The 17,007-nt window shown below is 38.5% G+C and overlaps 1 protein-coding gene across 5 annotated transcripts in view; it reads left to right on the forward strand.

Annotated features, from left to right (window-relative positions):
• Window positions 1-1,390: 1,390 nt before the first annotated feature.
• The window catches only part of LOC130923355 (protocadherin-15), a 490,939-nt gene continuing 475,322 nt past the window's right edge, over window positions 1,391-17,007 (forward strand). For 2 of the 5 annotated variants that reach the window (XM_057849014.1, XM_057849016.1), the window contains exon 1: window positions 1,395-1,869. The gene's annotated coding sequence lies outside the window, so the exon portion shown is untranslated. Of the gene's footprint in view, window positions 1,870-17,007 lie in introns of all 5 variants that reach the window. The other 3 variants (XM_057849011.1, XM_057849010.1, XM_057849017.1) reach the window with 2 other exon arrangements.

The raw sequence follows: 17,007 nt of genomic DNA on the forward strand, positions 1-17,007 counted from the left end.
TTCCGTGTTTGAGTACTGCTTGTCATTTTCCCTCCAAAATGTCATGTGACTCGTTACAGGAGTGCTGTCAGCATTGCTGCAGAGATTGAAGAGGTGGGGTGTCAGCCTGTTAGTGCTCGGGCCATACGTTGCACTCTACATCAAATTGGTCTGCATGGCTGTCACCCCAGGAGGAAGCTCTTCTGAAGACGGTGCCCAAGAAAGCCCGCCCGTCTCATCAGACCATGGGACATGGTTCCAGTAATTCAGACCATAGGACATGGTTCCAGTAATCCATGTGCTTTGTTGACATGTCTTCAGCAAACTGTTCGCGGGCTTTCTTGTGCACCGTCTTCAGAAGAGGCTTCCTCCTGGGGTGACAGCTATGCACACAAATTTGATGTAGAGTGCGGCATATGGTCTAAACACTAACAGGCTGACACCCCACCTCTTCAATCTCTACAGCAATGCTGACAGCACTCCTGTAATGAGTCACATGACATTTTGGAGGGAAAATGACAAGCAGTACTCAATTTGGACATTTAGGGATGTACGCATTTACTAAGGGGTGTACTCACTTTTGTTGCCAGGGGTTTAGATATTAAGGGTTATATTTTGAGATTTTGAGGAGAAAATAAATTAACTTTATTATATAAGCTGCACACAGACTACTTTTCATTGTGTCAAAGTATCATTTTGTCAGTGTTGTCCCATGAAAACATATACTTAAATATCTGCAGAAATGCGAGGTGTGTACTCACTTTTGTGATACACTGTAACTTATAAAGACTGGTGAACGGTGGTGGGAGGAGGACCGTGGAGATGTATCGTTGAGCCAGTTCACGGATGCGCACCCCATGCTCATATTTTTCTATAATTTGCATCTTCATTTCTATGGTAAGCATCACCTTTTTCCTTGTTTCACCACGTGTACCAACCTTTTTGAAACCTGTGTTGATTTCTCTCACAAGAAAATCAGCCGCGCATCCGTCTGCGGTGTTGTCATTTTGTCGTATTTCGAGCATGTCGTCGGATGTAGAAACAAATGGCGAGGCGAAATTCACGTCGGATGTCGAAAAGATAATGTGTCGAAGCGATCGTAGCTCGAGGTACTACTGTATAGGAGAGTCAATTACATACAATGGAGAAAAAAAATGAAATGAAAATGAAAAGAAAAAAAACCATTTGATATATTTTTAGGAGGCTGGGCTGGATGTCTATCATTCTCATGGCACTTTAAGAGTTAACATTCTGAATCCCAACAAATTTGATTGCTGCAGTCTTAATACAGTACTGTATTTCACAATTTTTTTTTTCAAACGTTGTTCGTACCAGCAAAGCAGGAGTCCACTTGAGAGATAAACCAACATCGGGTGGCGCCAGCGAGCAACAAAAGGAAAGAGGGGGGAGAGAAAGAGAAAGAGAGAGAGAGTGTGAGTGAGGACGAATCATAGGTTGTGCGTCTCCCTTCCAGATGCCACTGACTGTGTCTCCAGCCGTGTGAATGGATGTGCGTGTGTGAGTGCATGTATGTGTGAACATCCGAGCCACCTGTCAGGGCAGGAATGCAACCCGGAAAACTCCCCTCTCCGCAAGGGAGAACGGTTCCAACACCCCCGGACGCCTCACTTTAACTTGGAAGAAAGTCATCTGAGCAGGCGAGCCGTCAACCCAGGAAGAGAGAAGATTACAGGCAATCGGGATTGGGGGGAAAAGAAAGCTCCCCCCTTTGGAAGATTACAGGCTTGAGCACATGTGAAGGACATATACCGGGAAGAGGATTAGGTCATGTGCACTCCTGCCTACTTGTCGTCTCTGCCTGTTCCTGTCCTCTGAATATTTGCGCAATGACCTTTGGCGCACTTGGAATACAGCGGACGCACCTCTGAGGTAAAGCATGGCGATTTCTTTCAAATTGCAAATGGAGGGAACATCCCGCCAAATGCACTGTTTTAGCTTGTCGTGCAAATTGCTTGGGCAAAGTTCATATTTTTAATTTTTTAGAGCACTTGTTGTTTTATAGCAATTGTTAAGTTATTCCCAGGGGGACAAAAAAAATCTACTCAACTGAAAGTTCTGTTACATTGAAATTTGACGAAAGTTCTTGTGTAAATAAACATGTTCAATGAGAAAATTAGCCTATTTAAAATTTACTTAAAATGGTTACTTTTTGTTTTTGTCAACTTTTTTCATTGAAAGTTTCATTGAAATAAGATGTGATAGCATATCGATTACTTATAATATGAGGCAAACTGCAATGGTGTCCATTTTTTGAAGGGGGGGGGGGGGGCTGAAATGGAGATTTGCTCTCTGTGATGTAAATTATATTAGCTCTGCTAATTAGCAATATTATGTCCATAGGTTTGTTTATGTCAATGATTATTGAAATATGTCAAGTAAAGCGGAACTAATACACAGCGGGGTCCTCGGGACGCAATGAGAAACGGACCGCATTGCCCCGAGAGTAAACATGCTTGTCTAATAGATATCATATGTATGTAGAACTAGATGCACAATGACAGACTCGACAGCGTTAACAACACGTGCATTGAAAACTAGGTGCGTTAGTAAACAGCAGAAGACTTCCCTTGTAGGCTGTTGTAGTGAACCTTCCAAGCGAACCTAATTAACTTTTTATCTAAAATACTCCTAAATCGGCAAAATCTTGACTTGAATCTATCTTCAAAACAGTTTTAAAACTTTCACATGTCAAAAGTAGAAGGGAAATTATGGAATAACGGGAGCAATTTTAACAACTTTTACAGTTGATTCGCAAAATTAAATTAATTGAATGTAGTTTAAAGCTGCTGATACAGAATGGGGACTTGAGTAGTTTATTTACTGTTTTAAAATGTTAACTTGAAATTGAAATAGTCGTTTATTTAAACCTGAAAGGCTTTTTATACAATTTTCGTAACTAATGCATGGAACATTAAAAGCATCTAATAGCTTGGGGGATTTGTGGGATTTTCCACTGACAGTTTACAATATTATTTGCAGGTTTTACTGACTGACTATGCCATTTCTCTTTGTTATTTATAATCTTTTGTGTTTGTCACTGAATAAACAGGTCAGTTTCTTGTTACCAACCATTGTGTGTTATTTAAACTCACCTAATTCAGCTGGCTAGTTGTTATCAAGAGTACTAAAACCCTTTTCAACATGAGTCTGACAACTAAGTAAGAAGGCTAAATAACTTTAAACTTTAATACATGCTCAGATAGGCCGGTATCGGTATCGGCCAGTATCGGTATCGGATCGGAAGTGCAAAACAATATCGGTATCGGATCGGAAGTGCAAAAACCTGGATCGGGACATCCCTATCCTAAATGCTAAATCTGGAAATGCTTGGAACTAAATATATAGCTTAATATGCAAACTCACATGACTGGAGACCGGAAGTAACAAAATAAAAGCTGGTGGAGCAGCTCAGACTGTCTGTTTACGGAGCACACAAAATACTCTTTAAATAGTTTATCCTAAATATGTATTTTAACTATATATTATTATCACAATGTCTCATGTCCAAGAGCAGACTGCCACCGTTGAGTAGGTTTTATTCATTTTCAAGCAACGTAAACAGACAGTCTGAGCTGCTCCACCAGCTTTTATTTTGTTACTTCCGGTCTCCAGTCATGTGAATTGCATATTAAGCTAAATATTTAGTTCCGACCGTTTCCTGATTTAACATTTAGGATATACTGTAGGATATAAATTTAAGATTGAAATTAAATATTTAGTTCTGGATTTAAACAATCAGGTCCAAAACGTCTTGTTTGAAAATAAATATTTAAGTTACTAAATAATGTTGTAAATGTGCATAAAACAAAGTGATTTAAAAAATTTCACACCATTTTAAACACTGTGTGGCGCTAAATGTGAGAAAATGTTGTACTTTTCAGCATGTGCTGCTTTACAAACGGCGCCCTATACGTCTGACAATTTGACGATTGCGTTTAGTGATTACACCATGCTTTGAGAGTCACTCACATGACCCACAAACAGACTACATGATTTAGAATTCATAAGCTTGTCTGCCAAAGAAAGTGGTGCTTTCGTGGAGAAAGACAACGAAAATAGCTTGACGTAAAAAGTGAGAGTGCAAACACACTTAGCACTGACTGAACTTGAGGGCACTCAAGGTTCACAGTTGTAGTAGTCAAGTGCCATCAACTTTGACTGCTGTCTCTACTAGGAGTGGGAACCTTTTGGTGCTTCACAATACGATACGATTTGCGATGCAAAGCTCACGATAACGATGATCTGATGATATGGCGATACAATGATTATCGATAAAATGGTCAGGAAATCATTCTAGGATATTCTATAAACAACTAATACACAGAAAAACAAGTTTCTGCTGTGAATTGGAATGAGTTTATCACTAGTAGACGTCCAGTCTATTTGAACTGGGAGGGTGGCAGCGAGTGAACATTCGTTCATTCGCAAGCCATCCCTCCCACTTCAAACCGATTGAACGTCTATGGCTGTCAGTGGCAGCCAATGCCAGGCAATGAGGTAATTTTGGGCCATTTAAGGTCATTTACCTGTTGGTTTTCAGTTACTTCCTGTTGATTTTGGGGTATTTTATTGGTCACTTCCTGTTTATTTTGAGTTACAGAACAGGAAGTGACCTGGGAATCACCCAAATGAATAGGCAGTGATTCAAACTCAACAGGAAATGACCTGTAAATGCCCTAAAATGAACAGAAAGTGACCTGTAAATGCCCTGAAAATTGGACGGAATGACTGTGAATGCTCTGGTTTTGAATGAACAAACGTTCCCAGTCTAAATGGATTGGGCGTCAAGCACCGTCAATGGCAGCCTTAAAGTAAACTGACACACTATTATGGTGGAAGATTTTGGTCACAACTTGATGGTTCCATTTTTTCTTTTTTTAAATTGACACCTTTTTAAAACGATATCTCAGTTCTTGACAGGAGCATATCAATATCCTTTTGGGATAAAAAGTATCACGATATAATCACCATTTCGATATTTTGTCACACCCCTAGTCTCCGCACTACCCCGCTATTCAGACATCTGTACAGTGGTACCTCGACATATGATCGCTTTGACAAACGATCTTTTCGACATCCGACGTAAAATTTGACTCTCCATTTGTTTCTACATCGGACGACATGGTTGAAATGCGACGACATGACAGCACCGCAAACGGACGCAAGGTGGATTTTCTTGTGAGAGAAATCAACACAGGTTTCCAAAAGGATGGTACAGGTGGTGAAACAAAAAAAAAGGTGATGCTTACCATATAAATGATGATGCAAATGATAGAAAAATATGAGCATGGGGTGCGCATCTGTGAACTGACTCAACAATACAGCAATAGAATGTTTACGATCTCCACGGTCCTCCGACGACCACCGCTCGCCAGTCTTTATAAGTTAAGGTGACAATTATAATTGGAGTAATATTACTCATGGGTTTTTGGGCTGTGGAACGAATTAATGGAATTATAATGTATTCTTATGGGAAAACCTAACCTGCTCGACATACGACCATTTTAACATACAAAGAAAGTCCTGGAAGGAATTGACTTCGAATGTAGATTTAGATGTACGACTGAATAAGCAAATAGCGAAAATCGGTCGCAAAAAAGTACTTTAATTGCGTATATTCGCTACAAGATGGGGCTAGCATGTACACAATCATGAACCGATGTTACATAAATAATTAGTTGAACGATTGTTTTGGTTGTTGGCTAATCACACATTATGTTTGCGATTCATCGATAGAGTAATAAAAACACACACAAAAAAAAAAACGTAAAAAAAAAAAAAATAGTTGGACATTTAATCTAGAAGAATTTTTTTTTCAATATGAAAGAAACGGTAAATATACATTTCCAGTTTACTTCATGCATTAAAAAAACATTCTGAATTAAAAAATAAAGAAACAGTAGTTTTAATTGAAAATATTTAGTTAATTATTGAAAAGAATATTTCAAGTGAACAATTCATTTCTTAAAAATATTTAATTTGGGGAAAGCAAGAAATTGATGAATATTTTTTTTAATTTAATAAAAAACTAAATATGTTATCTTATTAATAACCACTTATCTAAAAATTGAAAGCAAAAAGAAAACTGCAAATGTTCCTGTATTTTAATTTATAAAAAATCTTTTAAATAAAAAATAAATCTTTTCAAATTTTTATCTTTCTAATTGAAAAAGCAAAAGATATTCATGAACATGGATGGATATATATATATGTAAGGGGTGTCAAACGATTAAAATTTTTAATCGAGTTAATTACAGCTTAAAAATTAATTAATCGTAGTTAATTGCAATTAATCGCAATTCAAACCATCTATAAAATATGCCATATTTTTCTGTAAATTATTGTTGGAATGGAAAGATAAGACACAAGATGGATATATACATTCAACATACGGTACATAAGTACTGTATTTCTTTATTATAACAATAAATCAACAAGATGGCATTACCATTATTAACATTCTGTTAAAGAGATCCACGGAGAGAAAGACTTGTAGTCCTTAAAAGATAAATGTTGGTACAAGTTATAGAAATTTTATATTAAAACCCCTCTTCATGTTTTTGTTTTGATAAAATTTGTAACATTTTCAATCAAAAAATAAACTAGTAGCCCGCCATTGTTGATGTCAATAATTACTTACACAATGCTCATGGGTGCTGAAGCCTATAAAATCAGTCACACCCAAGCGCCAGCAGAGGGCGGCAAAACTCCGAAAAACACAACAAGTACACCTTTCACTGTGCTGTCATTTTAATCTGTTTGAGCGGGGCATTTGTGCGTTAATTGCGTCAAATATTTTAACGGGATTAAATAAAAAAATTAATTACTGCTCGTTAACGAGATAATTTTGACAGCCCTAATATATATATATATATATATATATATATATATATATATATATATATATATATAATTTAAAATCTTTTATCACCACTAAATAATTATTTGCAGGTTTTTAATGTTTTTATAAACACATTTCTTACATATAAAACAATCATGGTTTTTGAATGAAAACGTAAAAAAAAAAAAAAAATGAATGGAATTATATTTTCAAAACCTTTTTTTTTTGACAGCACTGAAACTAACACAACAACTTTCCCACTGTTCTAACTAGTGATGCACGATAATACATTTTTCAACCGATACCGATAACCGATAATTTCCTCCTCATTCCAACCGATAACCGATAATGTCAAGCCGATAATTCTATCAAAAGGTTTATGTAAAATTTTAAAGTATACACAAAAGAAAATATTACTGTGTAAAAATATAATTTATTGCTCTTTTTTTCAACATAAAATATGAACAAGTCGTCAATTCAAACATCTAAATAATGACAGATTGTCTGACATTGTGTAATGGTAAACTTTTGGCAACAATTACTTAAAGAGTAAATACCTAAGTTGCACAAAAATGCCTTTAAAAGTAAGCCATTCCCAACATATATAACATTAAAACACTGCAAAACACACTTCCTTAAAACTAGTCAGTTTTAAGTGTAAATCTATTGGCAATAAGTGAAATTATCTGCCATCGCTTGAAGTGTATTTCTCTCAGATTTCTTGGAAGAAAAATAGCTAGCTGAAAATAATCTTAACAGCCTTGTTTTAAGCAATACATTATTATACTTAATCCTAAAAAACAAAAACTTTGAAGAAGGAAAGATTTTGAATAATATTTGTGGCTACAGAATATTGATTATGTATATTCTGTAGAATATACATAATTTGATTATCTACTGTGACTGTAATTGATCAGAGAAATAAGTTAAATAATTTGAAAAGTGATTGCTAATGTTAGAGGTGTGCAAAATTTCCGATTCTTAGATTATTTGCGATTCGGCCGTGGAAGATTCGAGAACGATTCACAAACATCCAAATTCCGATTATTAAAATATGCGAAGTAAAGCGGAAGTACACAACACTCAGCGGCCGCGCGGTCTTCGGGACGGAACGGAGCGAGAGTAGCTAAACATCATGCTTCCCAATACCCGGCCCCTCGGGTAATGCCAATGCTCAACTCATGGCTCTAGCTCAACTCATGCAACGAGATAAAAAAACACAACAACATACCTGACTGCTGCCGAAAAGCTGCTACAAAGTACGTCCATATAATGTTACGGTGGATATCATTTATATAGGACTAGATGCGATAGAGATTTGGTAGTGTTAGCAGCACATCTACAAAAAGCTAGATGCGGGCGTTATAAACGGCCGCCATCTTAAAGCAGTACACTTCCCTGCAAGGCTGTTGTAGCGAACCTTCCAAGCAAACCTAATTAACTTTTTATCTAAAATACTCCTAAATCGGTAAAATATTGACTTGAATCTATCTTAAAAATAGTTTTAAAACTTTCACATGTCGAAAGTAGACAAAAGGGAAATTATGGAATAACGGGAGCAATTTAACAAATTTAACGGTTGATTCACAACATTAAATTAATTGAATGTAGTTTAAAGCTGCTGATACAGAATGGGGACTGGAGTTTTTTATTTAATGTTATTTTTGTATATTTGTTTACTGCTATATGTTAACTTGATACTGAAATAGTAGTGTGGTTTAGCCTGAGAGTATTTTTGAACAATTTTGGAACTAATGTACAAAACATAAAAAAAAAAAAAAAGAGAAAAAAAAAAGGAGGGGGTGCATCAATAATCGTTTTATAATCGAATCGGAGCCTCTGAATCGTAATCGTAATCGAATCGTTAGGTGCCCAAAGATTCCCAGCTCTAGCTAATGTTATATGCTTTGTTGCACACTGTGAAAATGATTAACTCAAAAGAGCGAGATGTCATGTACCCATTCTGCAGCGCTTTGTTTACATTTGCGGCTTTCACGACATTTGCGTTACAGCAGCTAAACTGATACACGGCAGTACTATTTGGATGGAGTTGGAGCTCGCATCCGTGTGCGTGTTGTGAGTTTTGTTAAGCCGAAAATAAAGGCAGCGTTACAAAGTCATCTGACCGCTCGTCATTTTACATACTGAATGCATTATTGACTGGCTGACTTTGTTTTCTCCATGTTTAAATTATCATTTGACCACTGTGCCGTCATGATAAGCTTGCTTACTGGACATCACTTTTTCATGAAGAATGGTGGTCATATAAACTAGAGCTGGGAATCTTTGGGCACCTAACGATTCGATTACGATTACGATTCAGAGGCTCCGATTCGATTATAAAAGGATTATTGATGCACCCCACTCCTTTTTTTTTTTTTTTTTTTTTTTTAAATTTGTTTTGTACATTAGTTCCAAAATTGTTCAAAAATCCTCTCAGGCTAAACCAAACTACTATTTCAGTATCAAGTTAACATATAGCAGTAAACAAATATACAAAAATAACAGCAAATAAAAAACTCCAGTCCCCATTCTATATCAGCAGCTTTAAACTACTTTCAATTAATTTAATGTTGTGAATCAACCGTTAAAGTTGTTAAAATTGCTCCTGTTATTCCATAATTTCTCTTTTGTCTACTTTCAACATGTAAAAGTTTTAAAACTATTTTAAAGATAGATTCAAGTCAATATTTTACCGATTTAGGAGTATTTTAGATAAAAAGTTAATTAGGTTCGCTTGGAAGGTTCGCAACAACAGCCTTGTAGGGAAGTGTACTGCTTTAAGATGGCGGCCGTTACTAACGCCCGCATCTAGTTTTTTGTAGATGTGCTGGTAACGATACCGAAGCTATAATGCATCTAGTCCTATATAAATGATATCTACCGTAACATAATGTGGCTTGTAGCAGCTTTTCGGCAGCAGTCAGGTATGTTGTTGTTTTTTTTTTATCTCGTGGCATGAGTTGAGCTAGAGCCGTGAGTTGAGCATTGGCGTTACCCGAGGGGCCGGGTAATGAGAAGCATAATGTTTAGCTACTCTCGCTCCGTCCCTAATTGCGTACCGAAGACCGCGCGGCGCGCTGAGTGTGTCGCACTTCTGCTTTACTTGGCATATTTCAATAATCGGAATTTGGATGTTTGTGAATCATTCTCGAATCTTCCACGGCCGAATCGCGAATAATCTAAGAATCGGAAATTTTGCACACCTCTAGTATAAACTGCATTATTTTTTTTATCCAGGCCTTTGGTTCTCGGGTCATTTAGGTAAAAAAAACAAACAAACAAAAAAAAATGTCTCGTCAAGGCAGCGGCGGCGGCAATAGCTACGTTCGTACCGGATAATTCGCCCACCCCAGCCGGTTCGCCGCGGCGTATTCGGGTCCTGGCTTTGCTCGCACGCCGTGGGGGAACGCTCGGGAAACCGGGGTGTTCGCCAGAGGCTCCAAAGCCAGGGAACCAGGCTCGGCCCGCCCCGCCGGCGGCCTGCCGGACCGGCCAGAGTGGCGGGCTCCGTCGGAAGACGGCGACTTGTCGACTATCGGTCTCCAGTCGTGCCGGTGTTTAGCCTTAGATGCGAATTTACCACCCGCCTTGGGCTGCATTCCCAAACAGCCCAACTCTGTATCGTCACAAGCCCTGTAGTTTAACTTAGTTAGTGTTTACAATAGCTTTAGCATTCCCGCTGGCAGCAGCCTCGTATTCGTTCCAAAAATCTTTGTGATGCAGTTTTAAATGGCTGCTGGGTTAGTGGTTTTGAATGAGGACGCTTTCTTTCTGCCTCGTGGAACTTCTACGGTACATGTTTCGCAGATGGCGAGAGCGTCGTTTTTTTAGTAACAGCCGCGATAATGTTCAACTACTTCTTGTTAAGCTTGAGAACGATAAACCGATACGACCGGATATCCGGTTTTCCAGGTGAGAGATACAGATGTATCGATTGTAAAGTTACCATTCGACAGTAATTAGCCATTAAATATTCAGTGAACCGATAGTAGAGATAGAATTCGGCTATCGCGAGCACAAGAATCGGCTTCTAATGCCTAGTTCAATGCATTGCTTAATATGATAATTTAGCTTTTACTTCACATGCTACGCTTGTGTCTTTCAGTGAATGACACAAGTGCGCGTCATTCGCCACACAGCGGACACTTAGATCGAGACCGCACGCATGATATAATATGGACAAGCACTACTCACAGTCGTGGTTGCCACAAGTTACATCCCATGCATTTCGGCAGAACCGCTACTAGTCGCCGTCATTACCTGATCGTCACGGGCGTGTCATAACAACGCGAGAGCTAACGAAACCACTGTAACGCACGCAGCGTCGCGTTTTCTCCACAGCCCAAAACGAAAACGAAACTAGTAGTGGCAACGAAGCAACATGCTAAAACAGTGGACAGTGTGATCACCGACGGCAGCGACGTGCTGTGATTGATTTTCAACGCACCCAGGAAAACAAAAGTCGGACTTTTAAGTGATGAAAGCAACCAGATCTGTTCGCATGGGACAGAGCTTGTGTGAAGTGTGGAGCGGTACAGAAATCGTGAGTTTTAACCCTGAAAAATAACCCACTACAATGCTGGAAAGGGCGGCATATTGTTTCCACGAAACGCAATCTGCTTAAATATGAACATGTGGATTAGTTGATCTTCCTCAAGAAAAATTTGCCCTTCAAAAAAGATATGGACAGTGATGAGCAATAAAAAATGAGGAAGCACGGGCATAAGTGAATGACTTTGCTGTGTATTAGGTTAAAGTAATGATTATTGACCTGTCTAAAATGCTATGTTTTTATTCCCCCAATTATACCAGTCGTAAAGCATAATTTATTATTTATTTATGATAACACTAGCAGGTTTAATTTTTTTTTCAAGAGCTGCTGCATATAATTAATATTTTTTGTTTGTAAGATGTTTACATTGAAAGTTTGCACTTAAATTACTTACCTCTTGTGTTAAAAACACCAGGAAATACAGTAATTGAATTACTGCACTTTATTGTTGTCTGTGACTGGAGTTTTATTGTATTATCAGTCCCATCCAACAAAATGACGGTCATATAGTAAGCCTTATTTATTTTCTCATAAAAAATAAAACATAACATTGGTATCAAATTTTGTAAATTTTGCTATTAAAAAATATGGTCTTTTTTATATTTTTAAAATACTGTACAAACACACACAACAAATGTTTACTATCGCATTGTTTTCACTCTGTATCGAACCGTATCGTTCTTAAACTGTATCGAATCGTATCGAATCGCTGGACCTTAAAAATGTGTCGTTTTCACTGTGTATCGAACCGTATCGTTCTTAAACTGTATGGAATCGTATCGAATCGCTGGGCCTTAAAAATGTATCGTTTTTTAATCGAATCGTAACCTGTGTATCTAGATACATATCGAATCGGCTTCATGCCAGAGATTCCCAACCCTACTTCTTGTCGTGTAACTCCGCCTCCTCAACTCCTCCTCCCTCAGGGGCTTCAGAGAGGGGAGGGGTTGAGGAGGCGGCGTGCTGAATTCTTCGGTTACGCACATTTGGGGGCAAAATTAAGTATATAATTATCAGATTGCATTATTGGTTGAATTTTTTTATTATCTGGATTATCTGTGTGACGTCATAATTGCCATTATCGGCCGATAATTATCGGTGACCGATATTATCGTGTATCTTTAGTTCTAACATCTTTAAAGTCCTTTCCCAAATCAACGTTAGGGTTAAGCCCAATTTATACCGGACGTGTGTGCGTTACGGATCCGCCAAGATATAGCAGCGGTGCCAATCAGTTTCCATTCTATCATATTGTTCTAATTATACCAGCCGCATATGCGCGACGGATTGACTGTGGACCATCTCCGACATGCCGGAGCCCGTCGGATGGTTTGGGATGACAACTTTAAAAAGGATGCTGCATGGAACGCCATAGTAAGAGTTATGAGAATGACTGTGAGTTTTTGGGCAAGTTATCAAATTTAAAACAGTAATTAAATAGTATAGAACGGGTTGTTGATGTGGTCGGGTGTCACAAACCCATGGTAAAAGCAAAAAAAATTGGGAAAAATGTTCATTCAAATCAGGTCCACCTCTCTCTCTCTGCTTCTTTGTTGAGTACAGACTCTGCGTGCTTGTCGTTGTTTTAAATGCCACATTATCGCACGCGATCACGCGAGAGCTAACGGCAGGACGGAGCTGCCGGACCGTAGTTGTGCGCAGCCGGTATGTTTTGTCCTATTTTTGATGTACTGCGGAGGACGCAGTCAACACACAGCTCGGCTGATCCGTACAGCACACGTGTCCGGTATAATTTGGCCTTTAGGTGTCCAATCTATTTGGACTGGGAGTGGTTGGCAGCAAGCGATCAAACTATCCAGCCCTCTCTTTTCAAAGCGTCAGTCCGAACACTCCAATCTTGCACAATTGTATTTTGCGACACCTGCCTTTGTTGAGTATTAGCTAGCTTACTGTAAACTGACAGGAGCCTATCTAATAGGATAAAATTCCAAATAGCGTATCTGTGCGTAGCATCAGCTCTCCTTCCAATGAGTAAAGCCCCGTGATCCTGTTATCCTGTTCTTGAAGAATGTGTTTCACATCCTCCCTCTTCTCTGATGTGGATTTAGCTGATGAGAACCCCGCTGTGCTGCAGCCACAGGTTTTTTTACACGTGTGCAGGGAATCCTTAAAAGCTTTTTTCTATTGCGGCAGGATGTCTCCATCAGTCAGGGGCAGGCCCGTCCGTCTTTTTCCACCGAGAAAGGAGAGATGAAGAGCGGTTCGGTTGTGGCTGCTCGCCATTGATATTCCGCCCGCGTGGCGCTCCGTAGGCAGGCCGTTGTCACGCTCAGCTCGCCGGAATCGAGGATGATCGGCCCTCGCTAGGGAAGAAGCGGTAGGGTAATCTAATTGAATGGTACATATTGAATTGGACGTACTACTACCGTAAATTGACTTGTGTACAAATAGAAGGGGCGCCTTGTTGGAAGTAGAGGTGCGACGATTCATCGACTACGAATCAGCGATCAAAATAATCTGCAATTTTGGTAATCGATGAGTTGTTTAGAGACCGTGCATCGCTTTAATTTGTCCACGTTTCTGGAATTTTAACATCCCAACAAGTTGATTCTTATAAAGCTAACTATGCTAGCTATGTCTTTGAATATTTTCAGGATATAGTCTAGAAAACCTGAAATGGTTCGGATACTTATGTCTATTATATATGTGGCCCAGTCCATCATTTGTTACCAAAATAGTATTTTGTATGTTTTTGAACTGATTACAGAATCGTATATCAAAAAAGTTTGATGTTTTCACTTTAATACTGCATCACAAATATTCAATCCATTTCATAAATAAATATACGTTTGTTGAAAACCGTATAATTTAGCAAATTATAATAATCTATAAAGGTTTCTTACTATAAATGAGAAAATATTCACGGAAAATCCATGCATGCAACTTTCCTGACTGTTGCACTGTGTTAAATGTAAATGTAAATCATGATGTTTTTTAAATAAAGTTGTTCTGGCCCATAATGCATCACAAAGAAGACAAGACAAAAGATGACAATGGTAAGATTGTTTGGCCTGTTTTGTTAGCTATTGCTAATAGTTAAGTTTATATGCCATCTTCCCCACACACTATAGGTGATCATTACCATCACGTGAAAAATACATTTTTTTTGACATGAATCAATTTGACATTTTACTGTAAATAAAATTATAGTGAGCTCAAACTGTTGATGAAAAAAAGTCACCATAGCACTCTGCTATTTGAAGTTAGCTTTGGTAAATGTCCTTCATTACTAGAGATGTCCCGATCCGATATTTGGATCGGATCGAACGCCGATATGGGCAAAAAAATGTGCATCGGTATCGGATCGGCCGACACGGAAAAATTCCGATCCAGACTTCCGATCCAATTTTTTTGAGAGTCCGGTCTGGGTTTTCCAGCGCACCGATTTACATAATCCATTCCAGTTTTTGCTGCGTTTTCCCTAAAATCCGGTCCGCATTTTACGGCACACCTTCAACAAACTACATTACCGTCTCCCAATTTACCGAGAGACTTTATCGCTAAAAATGTCAGCTGTGTGGGATCATTTCACCTTAAAGGACGACAAAGACGAAGAGGCAGAGTGCAACATATGCCACAAAAAAGTCAAGCGTGGTGGTAAAGCTGTAAGAAGTTTTAAAACAACCAACCTAATCAAGCATTTAGCGAAATACCTCCACAAACAATATAAGGAGTATGTTAAGAAAACCGAAGACAGAAAGAAAGGTGCTACGCAACTAACACTGGCAGAAACCTTTGCTATGCGTGACAAACTGGCACTCGACGGTCCCAAAACCCAGGGAATAACAAGAGTCATTGCGGAAGAATTCATTCTCGATGACGAGCCATTATCTCTCGTGAGTAAAGACGCACCATCCAACACTTAGAACCACGGTACAACATGCCCAACCGTCATTACATCCTTGAGCGATTCGGCCGTGGAAGATTCGAGAACGATTCACAAACATCCAAATTCCGATTATTGAAATATGTCAAGTAAAGCGGAACTAATACACAGCGCGGTCTTCGGGACGCAATGAGAAACTGACCACATTGCGTCCCGAAAGTAAACATCATGCTTGTCATAGACCTGGGTAATGCCAATGCTCAACGGCTTTAGCTCAACTCATGCCGCTGGATAAAAAACACAAGAATACCTGACTGCTGCTGACAGCCGCTACAAACTACATCAACATCGTTTTACTGGAGATAATAGATGTCATATGTATATAGAACTAGATGCAAAACGACAGACTCGACTGCGTTAGCAACATTGAAGTATTGAAAACTAGATGCGTTAGTAAACAGCCGGCATCTTAAAGCAGAAGACTTCCCTAGTAGGCTGTTGTGAACCTTCCAAGCGAACCTAATTAACTTTTTATCTAAAATACTCCTAAATCGGCAAAATCTTGACTTGAATCTATCTTCAAAACAGTTTTAAAACTTACAGATGTCGAAAGTAGACAGAAGGGAAATTATGGAATAACGGGAGCAATTTTAACAACTTTAACAGTTGATTCGCAAAATTAAATGAATTGAATGTAGTTTAAAGCTGCTGATACAGAATGGGGACTTGAGTATTTTATTTACTGTTTTAAAATGTTAACTTGATACTTAAATAATCGTTTATTTAAACCTGAGAGGCTTTTTATACAATTATTGTAACTAATGCACGAAAAATTAAAAGCATCTAATAGCTTGGGAGGTTTGTGGGATTTTCCACTGAGGTTGTTTGTGTGTTTTGCTTATTTAAGACAGTTTACAATATTATTCGAACGTTTTACTGACTGACTATGCCATTTTTGTTTGTTATTTATAATGTTTTGTGTTTGTCACTAAATAAACAGGTCAGTTTCTTGTTACCAACCGTTGTGTGTTATTCAAACTCACCTAATTTAGCTGGTTAGTTGTTATCAAGAGTACTAAAACCCTTTTCAAAATGAGTCTGACAACTAAGTAAGGAGGTTAAATAACTTTAAACTTTAATACTTAATGCTCAGATAGGCTGATATCGGTATCGGCCTGTATCGGTATCGGATCGGAAGTGCAAAACAATATCTGTATCGGATCGGAAGTGCGAAAACCTGGATCGGGACATCCCTATTCATTACTGCGATGCATAGTTTTCATGAGAATAACACAACAGTAAATATTCAACAGATTAATCAGCAATTACGGTAATTAATCAACAGCTATTTTGATACTCGTGTAACCAGTCTGCATGACCCGTGCCACATGGCGCATCCAGCCCAGCGGGCAAGCGCTCTCGCCTCGACGCCAAAAGCCCGGGCTTGCAGCTCTAGCCGTCAGTGCGCTTTCTTGAAGGCAACGGGAGTGAGGTTTCACATGCAAAGCACACAACGGACCCACGTGCACCCGTTCCACCTGCTCATCATTTTGCGACCTCATTGAACTTCACATTTCAAAGAACAGAGTTGTTTTTTACTACCCGATTCATCAGTTCAAATAAGAAAAATCGATGGATTCATCAACGGGTATTTTAATAACTGATTGTTAAACCTAATTTTGCTTTAAATTATCCTTAGAATTTTAACAGCCCAACAAAAAATATTCAATAAATTCATCAACAGCTATTTTAACCCAGTCGTTT

This window comes from Corythoichthys intestinalis, chromosome 10 (genome assembly GCF_030265065.1).
Source record: "Corythoichthys intestinalis isolate RoL2023-P3 chromosome 10, ASM3026506v1, whole genome shotgun sequence".
Lineage (NCBI taxonomy): Eukaryota > Metazoa > Chordata > Actinopteri > Syngnathiformes > Syngnathidae > Corythoichthys > Corythoichthys intestinalis.